The sequence below is a fragment of the Aquila chrysaetos genome, chromosome 2 (assembly GCF_900496995.4).
Source record: "Aquila chrysaetos chrysaetos chromosome 2, bAquChr1.4, whole genome shotgun sequence".
Lineage (NCBI taxonomy): Eukaryota > Metazoa > Chordata > Aves > Accipitriformes > Accipitridae > Aquila > Aquila chrysaetos.
The window spans coordinates 34,106,372-34,119,868 of record NC_044005.1 but is presented as its reverse complement, the minus strand read 5'-3'; positions in this window follow the sequence as shown (position 1 = coordinate 34,119,868).

The following is a 13,497-nucleotide window of genomic DNA, read 5'->3' as shown; positions in this document are numbered from 1 at the left end:
AGGGCAGTATTTTCAAAAGTAGTGGCCAAATGTGATCTTCTATATCAATAATTACCCTCCTAAACAAAAATGTATTTGGTGTTTAGATTTTGTTTTATATTAAAAGTAAAATTTCCCAAATTATCTACTTGGCTCAACACCCTGTATTTATTTCATTTTTAGGTACAATTAACCGAGGAGCATATGTATTATTGAATTGCAATGAGACTTTAACTTCCATATAACTTTTTAAATGTAAATTACATTTCAAAAATGCATAATGTCTTTTGGAAATTTTACCCATAGGTGTAATAATTTGAAAATATCACCCCAAGTTACTTTTTCAGGACTCCTAGCACCACAACAACAGAACTTAACTATCAGCTATTTTCATTCTCAGTAACATGTTCCTAGCTTTATATGAAAAGTCACTGCACAGAGGATGCAGGTTAGTATTACTGTCTTTTATAGGGTAACACACACTCTAACTTCTCCCTGTTCATAAAATCAATAATTGTAAAATTCTTACCACCAGTTTGAACAGCAACAAACTCTTAAGTGACTGCAGCAAACAACTCAATAGATCCTGCTAACTCCTACTCTAAAAGCCATTAAACGTTACAATAGTAAAGAATGCAATAGGATAGTTAGTATACTCATTAGAACTGAAGTGTCCAAAAACGTCAATTTTTTTAATGTTTGTCTAGATAGTAACGAACACATGAACCTCAAAGATGGAATTATGTTGGTTGTCACATCGGGCACAATGTCACTGCAGCCTATTCTAAAAGGAAAAAAAAAAAAAAGAGCCAGTCCCTCTTATTACTTAGATTTATCAGCTCTTCATTTAATGAACACAATACTGATGCATTAGGTCTGAATTGGGTGAGTTACAGTTATTCCTTGTGTTGTAGGAGAAAAAAAATGTCTGTCAGCATCATTAGGCATGAAATTTTGTCTCAAGACTGTGAATCATTCAGTGTTTTGTTGCCTGACCTTGCTTTTCTGCCTGTTTGCATGTCTGAAACTCTGCGTTGATCTTAGGGGGCTATTTCAGCTGAAGTGAGCTTGCTAGGCTCCCCGTTGAGCAAGGCTGTTAGGCAAGACAGCTGCATGACATTTGGTTTAATTTGTTGACACTAAAAATCCCTGAGTTCAGCTCTGACGGAAGACAGATCGTGTAATGCCCCAGTGAAGGACTTGGAGCATTCTTAGTGTAGAGGCTTCAGACCAGAGAACAGTGCACTAATACTAAATTGGCAAGAGGTCAGAGAGCTTTGGTAGTCCTTGTGTTAATGGAAATCTGAATTTTACCTGTGGCTTAACACTTTTTTACATGCCCTGTAAGCATCTGAATGCTTAAATGTTAAGGTTTTATTTCATTATTCAAAACCGAGATTTCAGTAAGTTGCACATCCAAAAAAAGTGTTTATCATGCCTGTCTGCCCAAAAGGGATTGAACAATCCTCGGATTTATTTTTGCATTGCTAGCAGTTATAGAAGCAATAAAGAAATTAGAGCAGTACTTACTAGACATGAATATAATATTTCTGTCAGCATTTTCTTATTTAGAAAAGAGTAAATAAAGCTTATGATTTCTGGAATTTTTTCATTATTAGGGATTCCTAACAATCACCCTCTTCTTTCAATTCAGGGATGAATTCTTCAGTCTCTGTTAAAAGAAATGTATAGTTTCCAACAAAAGTTTTCTGCTTTCTGAGTGTCCTGTAGCAGAATGGAATTTGAGGAGGAGCTAAGAGGAATTAAAAACCCCACACTTTTGCAGAGTGGATTAGAAACATGCATGCTAACCTGCAGACACTTGTGAAGAATGGGAACATCAGTGCATTATTTCATGACTTCTACTGTTAGAGTGTTATCTTAAATATACTGTTTCAAGGGTTTATTTATTTTTTTCAGTTGCATAATTTTTCATCAGCTTCTTGTTGGTCCATACTAAAAAAAATAATAAAAATATTGTGTGTCCCAGATTCACCAATCCTCAGGGTGACTGTGCTCTTGCAGCCATGTTTGTGTAGAGAAGAGATCCTTAAAAACCTCCCACCTTCTGTCTGTGCTCTGGCAGCTGCCCTAATGCAATCAGCCAAGAAAGAGCTCACATGCACAGGAGAGAGCTGCAGGCTCTGCCCCGGTGTGGTGTCAGCTGAGGCTGGCTGCTCAGACACCAACGTGGCCCCTCACCTCAGGTGGCCGAGTAAGGGTAAAAGAGACCAAATTGAAAATACAAAGAAATAGGGGTGAAAAAACTAAACAATCCTTCCTCTTACTCCCCCCAAAAAAGGAAAGCAATGATGAAAAGTAATTAAAATAATAAAGAAAAAGGAAAGACCTGAAGGGAGGAAACTGCCTGGGAAAAATAGGATTTAGTCTAGTTCTGAATGGCTTAGATGTCAAGAGCCTGGAGAAAACATGGCGCAGGAGCGGAAGCCCAATTCCACGGTCAGAATTCATGTCAAACTGCTAGTGTTCCTAAATGTTTTCCTGAGGAATCACGGGGTCTGAATTATATCTGCACTGGGCTTCTACGTGTGGAGTATTGGATGATTGCCCTCGAAAGCCCTGCCTGGCTTGTTAGCTGACTGGGAAATGCTCAGACATTATACATAGACCATCACTGCAACTTTCTAACATAGGATCTGAAGGTAATGAGAAGAATGACACAGTGTTCAATGTCCCATATTTCTTGTGTTAATTTGCCTGTGTGCCTTTTTAATCCAGGTAAATAAATCCAGGAGGCAACTAAGAGTTATTCATAGCTACTCATTTTATGAAGAAGTGCTGTCTGTCTTTGTTGTGAATCTGTCACCTGCTTGTTTCATTTACTTTTCCTTAATACTTTTAGGGTGATATGCTCATTAAAATGAAATCCACTGAACATATGGAAGTACTTAATGACAAGTTTAAATAATACAGATTTTGTGAACCTTAGCTGCCTTTGCAGTATACAAAGTATAGAGGAACAGAACATGCTTTGTCATAGGGCAGCAGTTGAAGGAGAAACAGAAATAGGATTGAATGATTTGAGTCACAACCAAAAGAGTTCCCACTAGCACCATTGTGTTGATTTGACAGCTATGGTCTGAAAACAAACAACAAATGATAACTTGGGTGATGCTCAAAATTGATAACCTTTTCCATAAAATGCTATTGTTGTCTTTGATCCTAAAAATCACATAGGCTAGATGATCTGCTAACACCCTCTGCAGAATATGTGATCTGTAGTAATTTCTCACACAGACACTTAAATTGTAAATATTTTAAGACTGAGAAATGTATTTTGTTAACGAGCAAAAACGAGCTTGCCTGTCACTGCACAGGTAGTTGTGTGACATGGTGCAATGGTGACAAAAAGTGGATTATATCTGTGATCCGAAAGGAGCACAGAGTTTTGGAGTTGTGCTTTTATTAGGTGTGTGGTAGGAAAGGTACGTTAGAAAATGTACTTTACCCGCTGCCTTGTCACAGCTTTCCCCTGATCTCCAGGTTTCAAATCACCTCCTGGAGTGAAGTTTGTAATTCACTGGGCTTAAGTCACACACTTTGACATGAATTACGCTGTTCACTGAACTGGAGTAACTTCATAAATAATCCTCATTCCCTAGGGAGTCCAGTCTATTCATGACTCCCGCCGATGTTCTCTCCCATGCAGATCAGCACACATGGAGTAAAAAAGGAGCTGCCACCCATAAACGATGCTAGCTCTTTGTAAAAGGCGATAACAGTGCCATTTCTTATAATATGGACTGGAGAAGTCAAGCTGAATTATACATTACAGACATCTTACCCATTCTGCAGTGTCTGTGTTGAAGGCCATTATCTTCAGTCCTTTGGGAACTGCAAGGAACTAGAGACATGGAAGCTCAGAAGAAAGAAGAAGAAAAAAGAATTAAAACTTTTTTTGGCTAGAAGCAAATTTTAGTTTATTATTCAGCTCAGCTCCACTGTGTTCCACTTTCAAAGTTTCACTAGCTGTTCCACTTAAAAAGCAAATGAGAGCATGAAAAAGAAAGATTCCTTTAAAGTAATATTTCTTAAGGGAGACAGGTAAGGTCTCTGGACTTTTGGCTAACATTAGAGAAGCAGAATTTGCCAAAATAGGTTAGACAACTTCCGCTTATCTTTTCTTCTGTTTTTATCTATGAAACAAACTTAGTTCACCAAAGCATATAGCCATTCATGTTGACAAACACTAGTTATGCCTAAACCAGGAGGCTACTTATTTTGTACTCATATTTCAACATGAACTAAGTCCAGAGCGCTCTCTGTAAGAGCCTACGTGTACTTTTTTTCCATAGAGAGAGAGTTTAGGGACATTAACTTCCTTCCCTAGACACTTAAGGCAGGTGTCTGAGCTTTTTTCCCTCTTTCCAAGGGGCATTTATGATGTGTCATCAACAAGCAGCACTAACTCCCCATAATGCAGGCTCTAATATGACTTGACCCAGACTTTTAGCAGTCTGCACCATCAGCTCATGTACAGTGAACATCTACTTGCTGAAATGCCATCTGTGTGCAGGACTCCACTGTGACTGTACACACTTAACAGGATAAGCGCTAGGAAAACACATAAGCTTTGTTGTGTTAGATACAAGTAATGTTTAAAGGCAAAATAACAGCTGAATATTAAACATGAGAATTCCAGACAGCTAAGAGAAGCAGAAATTATGTTTTTCCTTTTGTAATTAGGAATTTTTTAAAAAGTGTCATAGAGAATTTTTCTGTCCATTCATAACACCATTTTTTCAGTCTCAGAACAGGAAATTTCAGAAGACAGCTTTTTCAGATGAAAAACATGTATTTTTTTCTGTTGGTGAGTAAAGTCACATATTATTGTGTGTGTGAATATAATTGTGGCTGGCTTTTCTTGACTGCACTGTAATTGAAAAGGAAACATTTTGCAAGTAAACTAGAACACTGGGTTTTCTGGTATGGACTAGAAAAGGAGTTTGTGGTTTGTGTGGCTTGCTTCTGATCCTTTCACATCTCTATATTTCTTTACGTTCAAAGAGCAACATTTCAAATGAAGAAATTGCCTCCTGTTCAGAACTTCTTTTTGCCTAGTAAATAATAGAAACACTTCTGGTCTTCTTTAAAAAAAAAAAAAAAAATCTGTTTTGCACTAAACATCCAATAAATCAAATCTTTCCTGAAAATGCAGTCCCTTCTTTAGTAGGTAGTTTGCATGGAGGCACTTTTGGAAGAATATCTCAGAATTTCAAATCTGGATCATTCCATCAAGCCAAGCTTCTTCCATCAAGACAAGGTTTTTCATAACTTTGTAGGGAACAAATTGTAAAAATTCTGTCATGTAAATGTTAGATACTCTAACTTTTAATTATGCACAAAATAAAACAACAACAATAAAAGCCTTAGCATAACTAACATTTACAACTGAACAGCCTGTATGAAGATAACTTTTGCCACTTCACACTCCAGTGAAATAATACCTTGATAAAATGCTTCACTGGGAACAGATGCTAGCTGTTGGGATAAAATGCCTGTAGCAAGTTCAAGCAACTTCAAATCTATCTCATCTAAGCCTATGCCTGACAGCAAAAGTAGAAAGGCACTTATAGTCTTTCTGTTGCTTATGACAGCACAGGTAACATACGTTTTCTGATTAACTTTTGGTGTGGTAGAAGATGCTGCAAGCTGAGAACCTGCTACGTATTGCAGGCAAGGGAAGGGGCATTTGAGGAAAAAAATCTAGTGAAATATGGCAAATTTATTGTCTGTGACAGGACCTACTATAGGGTCTGTCTGAACAACGCATTGAAGAAAAACACATATTGGCATTTCCATTTCTTAAGACTTGTGTTCAGATCTTTTATTTCTGTCACAACTTAGAAGGATTAAGTAGCATCAGAAAAAAAGTGAACCTGGCAACAGCCAGTGCCTTACATAGGAACATACAAGATGTTACCTTGGGGAATATAAGAAAACTTCTGCTTGACTAAAAACTATCCCCTAGTTTCCCCCCTCTTCCTTTTTTATGGAAAATAAACATTTAAGAAAAACAATACTAACAAATGCATTCTAAAAGCAGAACAGAGAACCACCTCAGTATTGGAAATGAAAACCTGTCTTCCTCTCATCTGTACCCTAAAAGTTTATGAAAGTTAGCAGAAATTAATCAAAAACAATCAGGAACAAATCAGAAACAAGCTCAGTCTTGCATCAAGTAAAAATGTCATGTTTATTGTCAGTTATTCAGTTTCCTCAATTCACTTGGATTCACCTCCATTTCGCTGCAGCAGCTGTGAATAAAACGCGTCCAGCTCAATTGTAGGCTGACTCTTTGAATCTTAGTTTGAATCTTTGTTGGTGTCTTCAAAACACCAGCTGTTATATTTCTTTAAAGGATTAATACATTTTGAACATGCCAAGAAAGAGACTATATAACATCTTGCCAGAGACCGTGACCGTAACTCTAGTCAAGGCAGTCATCCCTAAGAGCAGCCCACTCCTCAGGAAGCCAAACCTTTCACTCACATACCTCTTACAGGAAACTCACTGAGAATCGTACCTCAATTCAATGTAAATGCGGAAAAAGGTTAAGGTATTTTGAACTGATCTAAACCACACCAAGAATTTGCCCTCTGTATGAGTCCAGCAAAACTACATCTAAAATTGTGTGTTCAGCCCTGGGCCTTATCAGGAGTATTCCACAATATCCTACAATACACAAGGGCAAGATTCCTTTGATGCAAACTTTGTCACCTATTAAATACACCCTCAGTGTACATATCTAGGCAAACTCCTGACCTCTTGAAATTAAATTATCCTCTTCCAGTGCATCAGATTTAAAATGATTTTACAAATTGGGATAAGCTCAATTTATCCTAGTTTTCCAGATTAAATATTATTAAAATCCTCCCTTTTTTGAGTCACCTTTCTGAAGCTTTCCTGTCTCGATGTCCTTGAGAGTATTATCAACATTTGTTTAGCTTTGGGACATTAGGAAGCATCGAAGAATCACTATTTAAAAAAAAAACCAAACAAAACCGAACCCTGTCATACTATGATATTTCCTGATTTATTTCTTTATTTTTTTAGTGTCATATATTGCATGGGTACATCTATGAATGGATTATTATGGAATAAAGTCCTCATCCAAAGATAATTTTTAACTGTATTCTGCTTTCAATGAAATCAATTGTTTTGGATTTTAATTCACAAATTTATGAAAATGATACTGTCTATTCTAACTCAAAATACCATTTCATTTTCAACTATTGTTTACTTTGTCATTGTTTTGACAACACTGAAATGAGTGCTATTTTTTCACTCACATAAAAAAAGAACGCTAGGATTGCTTTCCACACCCCTTTTGCAAACCATTTTTCAGTGCAAGTATCTTGTTTCAGGACTGGCAAAGAATACTTGAAGCAGTTTGTAAAATTTCTGGACAAAACTGAAACAACTAACCAGAAGACAGTTTAGGGAATGATATATTACATGCATGTGTAGATGCAGCCATCTTTTCTCACTACTCTCAAGTTCAGAATTTTATTATAAAATGTGAAATCCTAAGAGAGTTGCCTAAGAGAAATGAACATCACTTCAAAATGGTAATCTAAATCATCCAGACTATCTAAAAGCAAATAAAATGGTTCTTTACAGTGAGAGTTGATCTCCCTACCTAAGAGAGAATAGAAAAGTTTTGGGATAGAATACAGAAAAAGTACAGGTTTATTTTTTCATCTTTCTTTTGTTGTGTCTTAACCCGGCAGGCAGCAAAACACCGCACAGCCGTTCGCTCACTCCTCCCCCAGTGGGTTGGGGCAGAGAATCAGAAAAAAGGTAAAACTGATGGGTTGTGATAAAGGCAGTTTAATAGGACAGAAAAGGAAGGGAAAGTAATAATAATGATAAAAGAAGATACAAAACAAGTGATGTGCAATACAATTGCTCACCACCAGCTGACTGATGCCCAGCCAGTGCCCGAGCAGTGGGCCACCATTCCCTGTCCCTGCCCTCTGGAACTCCCCTCATTTTTTTTGTTCAGCATGACGTCACATGGCACGGAATACCCCGTTGGCCAGTTTGGGTCAGCTGCCCTGGCTGTGTCCCCTCCCAACTTCTTGTGCCCCTCCAGCCTGCTTGCTGGCTGGGCATGAGAAGCTGAAAAATCCTTGACTTAGTGTAAGCACTGCTCAGGAACAACTAAAACATCAGTGTTATCAATATTCTTCTCATGCTAAATCCAAAACACAACACTGTACTAGCTAGCTACTAGGAAGAAAACTAACTCCATCCCAGCCAAAACCAGGACATCTTTTTGCCTGGTTTTATCTGTTTATATAAAATGCCACACTGATCTTACTAAACCAACAGGAAACAATTTTTTTTTTTTAAAAAGGGTTTTGAACTGATATTTCTTAAAACTTGATGTACTTTTAATTACTCCAGAGATCAGAAGCTATTAAAGAAACCCTTCCGTTTGGATGATATTTTGTGAAAGAAGAGTTGAAATGAAGTAAGTAGCATGGAAGAACCCTTATCAGTTACAACTCATATACAGAAGTCTTCATTTCCTGCTGCTCTGAGATGTATTTTACCTCTGAGGTCAGGTGAAAGACACGTAACAAAGATGGTACATGTATCCTGTGTGGATTTATGGAAGGGCTCTTCTCCTCTCCCTGATATTTGGTTTCTGTTTTCTGTATTTGCTGATGATCGAGCATATTTTTTCTTGAATGTTCATCAATATACATTAGATAACCTCCTGAACCATAAAAGTATTTCACACCACATTCCAAAATTTTATATGATCCAAAAGCTTAAGTAATGACCCTAAAGTCAAGTCCTTGAAATTGATTTTTATTTGCTATTCTTTAAGATTTTATATGAAAATAATAATTCCTTAAGGTATGGGGTTTTTTAACAAAAGGCGTTTTATTATAAAGGTAAAATTCACTGTCAAATAATGTAATCAGATAATTTTTAATTTAAATTATAAACTATAAAAACTTTCAAATATGTTAGCAATCACATGTTAAATTCAAGCCCTATGAAAATCTAAATTGTTTTAATGTAACCACAGGCTAACCATTTCTTTCTGAAGTGATTATTCTTTCTTAGCTGTTTTTAAACTGTTTTTCAAGCCAGGGCCATCATAGCTACATTTAACTACACTGTATGATCTAGAAAAGCCTTTGGAAAGCCTTTGGGGTACAGCATAGATGACACACATCTGTACTCTTTCAGTAAACGTAAGGTTAAATATTTCTATAAATTAATTATTATATTCAAGCTAACAACAAGTAATTTGTCTTCAGTTTTTGCATAATTCAAAGCTTTTGCATGTTGGCGAACTCAGAGGGTCAAACAGAGAGACATGTTATTTAAAAAGCTTACTTCAACTGGAAAAAAATCTAGTAAATGTTAGAGAGGGACATGCAGGGACATGTTTAATCACTGCATGACTTCCTCTGTGTGTGTGTGTGTGTGTATGTATGTGCATATCCATATGCACAGGCACCCAGACACACACACCATGTTAACATGGACTTTAATAAGTCTTATTTGTCAGCTTCTTCAGTTAACTTCCCAAACACTTTGGCCACACAAATTTGTTTTTTTCTGCACCTCAGAAGATCCTCACTGTTTAGCTGAGATGATTGAAAGATTTTACATTTTTACAAAGTAATGTCAGAATAAGTAAGTGATAATTTCAGAAAGAATAATTCCAGAGAGATGACCAAATGAACATACCAACTCTCCTTTATGCTGGAGTCATTATGGGCTCACAGATATGTTCTGAATGACTCCTAGTAAAATCATCTTAGGATGCTGCATTGTACAATGGACACCTGAAACAAGTAAGTTCTTTTTAATAGACAGACCTATCTCCAGTTGGAAAGCAAATCCTTGCTGTTTAGAATATGTTTTCTAATCTTTTTTGGGAGAGTGTTTCAGGCTGATGTACTGAAAGATATCTTTGGATTTATTCAGAAATTCAATTTTCCTTATAGTTCTGGCTTAGGCTCTTTCCTATTGGACAGGTTGGGTTTGACTCCTTCTGTCAAAGGAGATTTGATCAAAATCTCCACCAGTTGGTAGGACCAGGGTTTCTTCCCCTTCCAACTCAAAATCAGTCAATTTTTGTCTCATTATACTGAAAAGCTAAACAAGTGAAAGAATGTATAGCTATTTTGTTTAGAAGTATGTTCTGCAAATTTGTGGGTTGGTCCCATTGTGTTAATGCAGACAGACGCTATACTTTAACAGAATGAAATGCAGAAAGATTACATTTGCTTAGTCTCACATTAAGCATTGCCTTTTAAAGGAGGACAAATATGTGTTCTTTGGTGAACAAATAGGGTAAAGAGAAATCAAGAGATGTGTAATTGATTTTGTCCATTTACTTACATAATTTTTTTTACCCTTTTCCCCCATATTTAGTTCTGATAATTTTTCAATTTAATCTAGTAAATGGTTTGTAATAGGATTGAAATCTTTGTACTAGAGCTTTCTGTTCTATCTTTGCTCAGAGGTGGGGTAGTATCTTCTGTGTCTAAAACTGATCAAATGTCCATAAGAATAATATTACCTACATAAATGGATGTCAGCGGAACATAGGTTGGAAGTTTCAGAAGCAAAATTATTTTTGTCTTCTCCTGCCACACCAATGAAAATGACATCACCAATGTTGTTAACTAGTTTTCTGCATAAAGATTAAGATGTCTCAAACATCTGTTTAGTCATTGACTTCAGCCAAGCCAATTGCTTATGCCTGTGAAGTCTTCACAGTTGGACTGCTGGGATTCTTCCTGTGCCTCATGCTTCCCTTGGCACAGTGTTTCACCATGTTATTTCTCCCTCTGTCCTTTTGTCCTGGTTTCAGCTGGGATAGAGCTATTTGTCTTCCTAGTAGCTGGTACAGTCCTATGTTTTGAGTTCAGTATGCGAAGAATGTTGATAACACACTGATGTTTTCAGTTGTTGCTAAGTAGTGTTTAGACTAAGTCAAGGATTTTTCAGCTTCTCATGCCCAGCCAGCAAGCAGGCTGGAGGGGCACAAGAAGTTGGGAGGGGACACAGCCGGGGCAGCTGACCCCAACTGGCGAAAGGGGTATTCCATACCATGTGATGTCATGCCCAGTATATAAACTGGGGGGAGTTGGCCTGCGGGGGGAGTGCTGCTTGGGAACTAACTGGGCATTGGTCAGCAAGTGGTGAGCAACTGCATTGTGCATCACTTGTTTTGTATATTCCAATCCTTTTATTATTATTGTCATTTTATTATTGTTAGTACCATCATTATTAGTTTCTTCCTTTCTGTTCTATTAAACTGTTCGTATCTCAACCCACGAGTTTTACCTTTTTCCTTCTGATTCTCTTCCCCATCCCACTAGGTGTGGGGGGGAAGTGAGTGAGCGGCTGCGTGGTGCTTAGTTGCTGGCTGGGGTTAAACCATGACACCTTTAGATTCCCATTCTTGACTCCTTTGATATCCCTTTCTGCTACATCTGAGCCCCGGTTTTCAAGTTTTCACTTTTAACCAAATCTATTTTCTTCATGTCAGTTTTTACCTTCTTATATAACCTTCCTTGCAGTGAAAAAATGATACAAGAATTGCCTTTTAAACATGAATGAAGCAGTATCAACCACTGTGCTGTCCAAAGCAGAGAAATGAATTGATTTGGTGAAATTAAATATTGATACTATGCTCTCAGGGCCAGCACAAAACTAGGCAATTTTGCAAATTTTGCAGGGCCCTCTGAGAACTGGTGTGAAAAGATATTAAAGTACAAGTAGGACAAGTGGCTAAAAGAGAGGAGTCTGTAGCTGCCACACCAGGATTGTAAGCTATGGGTTCTTGTGAACTTTCTTGCACAGCTACACAGAATGTAAAATGGTAAAGAGCAGAGGGTCTTTTGTACTATCTTTACTCAGCCAGAAATACAGACAACTTGATTCCATTTGAGTGTGTGTAACTGTACCTGCATGAAGCAAATGTGGAACTGCATGGGAATTTCATTTGAAGGTGGTCCTCAACTTGAGTCAAACCAAAGGAGGTTCCCTTCATAAGCTGCATAAATAGCTAAAGGATACAAAATTCTGGGTCAATCATCAGTCAGAGAAAGTACTTCTATAAACAGTTTTGTTTTCTATAAGGCTATAAGGCTGAATGTTAATTTTCATACTAGCAATATTTCTGTACTTTGAGTTCTGAAATAATAAAAAGCTAGAAAATACAAAAGGTTATTTTAAAGGTACTCTTCAATTTATTGGTTATGATTTAAGTTAGGCACTAGTTTTTATCTCAAAAAATGAAGAGCCTCTTACCTTAGTGACTATTTTTTTAGACGAAAGAAATGTGGCCACATTCCCTATTATACATTTGAAGAACACTTAGGTCAGTTAAACATACATCTCTACAGGACAGTAAAAATTCATCTACTCTGTGTGTGTGCGTGTGTGTGCACACACGCATGCACAGAAAAGGACAGGTCGTCAAGCTCTTACAGTCTAGACACTCTTATTTGTATTAGGAAGGGACACGTTGAAAAGTAGGCCATAAGCTGATCATTCAAGGTCATAGATTTGGAACAGCCTTGGCAGTGGTGCGTCATGCTCAGCAAGACTGCTTTTCCTAACCTTTATTTTGTGTCAAATTCAGAAGCATGCTTTCTACTCAAACCATTGAAAATACCTTGTATTTCCAAAACAGGACTGATATAAAAAACAGCATTGCAATTCAAATCTACCAAAGAAGGGTTCCTTTGCTTTCTTAAGAGAGTATACTGAACCCACTTAATCAGCTCACTAATATAACATCAATGTTCACTTAGCACAATTTGAGAACAGAAAAGTTCTCTCCTATTCTTCTTCTTCTGTATTCTTACTTCCTTATACTTCTCTCTGTGAGCAAAACTCATTTGCATACTGGTATGAAAGAGACAATAAGTTACAACAATAGAAGAGAATGTAAGTTCATGTAACTGTTAATTTGGTTCTGTAATCTTAAAGAAATGCACTCTGAAGCAAAAGCATCATCTTTTATAAATGTTTTTGATTTTGAATAAACTGTATTTTTCAGAAGCTTAAATTGCTGCATTAAAAATTGCCCCAAATCAAGATAATCCTAAAAAGAAAAAAACCCAAACAAACAAGAAGCTAAAGCTGTGAATATGTTTTAGATCTCATTTTCCTCCACTTAAATCTTCTGTGAATTATCACACTTCTGAACTTCACTTAAACCTCATTTAACTCTTCTTCAATAGTTTTTTTATATTATCAATTCTGTATTATCATTCTGTGTTAACTTTCTTCTCTTCAAGCTGATCTCTGGCTTTTTATTACTAGCTGTATTTATTCTTTTAAATATAAAACCGACTTCAACAAATGCATCATTTATGAAACTGGCTGTATGTATTGTTCATAATTCTAGTCAGCTACTACTTCTTGAGCCTTTTATTGTTATTTATTTTAAAATGGGTATTCTGATGACTTACGAGCATGTACTGAAGCATCATCTGTAGCTCAAAT